Source organism: Fukomys damarensis, unplaced genomic scaffold (genome assembly GCF_012274545.1).
Source record: "Fukomys damarensis isolate Sample0158 unplaced genomic scaffold, DMR_v1.0_HiC HiC_scaffold_22, whole genome shotgun sequence".
NCBI classification, from domain to species: domain Eukaryota; kingdom Metazoa; phylum Chordata; class Mammalia; order Rodentia; family Bathyergidae; genus Fukomys; species Fukomys damarensis.
Window position 1 is genome coordinate 5030084 of NW_022900934.1, and position 2595 is coordinate 5032678.

The following is a 2595-nucleotide window of genomic DNA, read 5'->3' on the forward strand; positions in this document are numbered from 1 at the left end:
CTGGATCACATAGTAAGACTGTACTTAACTTTAAAAAATTGCTAAATTCTCTCCCAAAGTGATTATACCATTTTGCATTCTTTATCAATAATATAGCATTTGATACATACATATATACATATATATATATTTTTTTTCCATTACTGGGTGTCAAGCCAAGGCCTTCACACTGAGCTACAGCCCCAGCCCATGTTTTTATTTTGAGACAGGGTCTTGCTAAGTTGCTCAGGCTGGGTTGAACTTGTGATCCTCCTGTGTCAGGCTCCCAGAAGGCTGGGATTGCAGATGTGTGCCATTTTATTTTATTTGTTTATTTATTTTTCTTTTTTTATTAAAAATATGGAATGCTTCACGAATTGCATGTCATCCTTGTGCAGGGGCCATGCTAATCTTCTCTGTATCTTTCCAATTTTAGTATATGTGTTGCCGAAGCGAGTATTACAGATGTGCGCCATTTTAAAAATTAGGCCTTCTAATAAGTATGTAGTGGTGTCTCAATGTTTTAGTTTGTAATTCTCTGTTGTAATTCACATGATGCTGAGCTCCTTTTTACATGCTTACACATGTGTACTTTTGTTGATGAGCTATCTTTTCAGATCGTTTAGCCCACATTTGAATTGATTTGTTCGTTTTGCTATTATTGAGTTTTACAAGTTCTTCATACATTTTGGATACAAGTCCTTTATCAGATGTGTGGTTTGTAAATGTTTTCTCCTTATCCATAGCTTGTCTTTGATTCTCCTTTTAGTATCTTCCATGGAGCAAAAGTTTCTGGATTTTAATAAAGCATAATTTATCATTTTTTCTTTCATGGATTTATAGTTTGGCTATTTTATCTAAATACCCTTTGCCAAAACTAAGGCCACTTGGATTTTCTCCCTCATTATCTTCTAGAAATTTCACAGTGCTGCATTTTATACTTGGGCCTACGATCCCTTTTGAAGGATGCAAGGTTTGTGTCTGGATTCATTTCTTTTATGTATGCATGCCCGATTGTCCTGGTACCATTTGTTGAAAAGTCTGTCCTTCCTCCTTTGAATTAATTGCCTTTTTTCCTCCATTAAAGAGCAGTGTGAGGGCTGGAGATTGAGCTCAGTGGCGCCGCTGCCTACCTCGAAAGAGCAGTGTGGACTATTTGTGTGAATCTATTTCTGGCCTGATACTTTGATTTCTAGTTCCACATATATGGCCTGCGCATAGTTTATTTGATTTATGCCTAAATATTTCACTTTTGGGGTGCTATTTTAAAATTACTCTGATCTTGCCTTTTTTACTGACAGGTCATAATTTTACACATTTATGGGGTACAAGTGATGATTTGATATATGGATATGAAGTGGAATGATCAATCAGGTTTATCCATCACCCTGCTTGTCTATCAGTTTCACAGTGAGACATTTGAAATATGCTCTCAGTAATTTTGAAATCTACAATACCTTATTATTGATTACAGCTACCCTGCTGTACAGCAGATCTCAAGAATCTGTTCCTCCTCTTTACTTGAAACTTTATATTCTTTATATTCTCCCTAGCCTCTGGCAACCATCGTTTTACTGAATTCTACTTCTTTAGATTCTTGGGGTGCTATTATAAAAATTTTTAATTCTAAATTCCAGCTCTTTATTGTTGGCATATACGAAAGCAAGTGCCTTTTGTATATTTACCTGGTATCACTCAAACTTGGTGCAATCATCAAATGGTTCTGTAAGTGTAGGGGTCACTATGTGGATACTTTCTACATTGACAGTAAGGTTATTTGTGAACAACACAGTTTTACTTTCTCCTTGCTATCAGTGGACCTTTTCTTGTCTTGGCGCACTAGCTGGGGTTCCTGGTATGCTGCATAGGAGTGCTGGGAGGGAATAGACTTACCTTATTCCCCATTGTAGAAAGCATCTACTCATTATTAAGTGAGATTTTATAAATGTTCTTCATAAAATAGAGGAAATTTCCTCTATCCCTAGTTTGATGAGAAATTTTGTTGCAAGTGGACATTGAATTGTGTCAAATCTTTTCTGCATCAGTGAATAGGATTTGCCTGCTGTTGGCGGTGTGCGGCAGTCCCTGCTTTGGGGTTGTTGAACCAGCCTTGCACACCTGGAGTAAAGCCCACCTGATCCTCATGAGTATTCTTTTTCTGTACTGTTGGATTCAATTTGCTCATATTCTTACATAAATGTGGGTATTTTTTACACAGAAAATCACAGCATCTGTGTGAAAAGATTTTATTGAAAATATGTGAAGGATTTTTTTCTATAGTTATGATAGTTATGATAGGTATTGATTTGTAGCTCTCCTTTCTTACAATGTTTTTTAATCAGGTTTTGTGTTTGGGGTGACCCAAGACTCATAGAATGAGTTAAGAAATGTTTCCTATGATTTTATTTTCTGAATAAGAATGTGGAGAATTTACATAATTTCTTCCTTTTAAGTGTTTGATAAAATTAACCAATGAAACTATCCTGCTGTGAATTATTCTTTAAAGTTATTATTGATAAATTACATTTATATTACAGGGCTATTCAGGTTGTCCAATTTTGCTTGTGTGAGCTTTGGTAGTTTGGATCTTTCAAAAATTTATTTTATTGAAATTAC

The 2595-nt window shown here is 35.4% G+C and overlaps 1 non-coding gene across 1 annotated transcript; it reads right to left on the bottom strand.

The window, feature by feature from the left end:
* Positions 1–333: 333 nt before the first annotated feature.
* LOC117287267 lies at positions 334–442 on the bottom strand. Its single transcript, XR_004518501.1, has one exon. It is a non-coding gene; the product is annotated as a U6 spliceosomal RNA (small nuclear RNA).
* Positions 443–2595: the final 2153 nt, after the last annotated feature.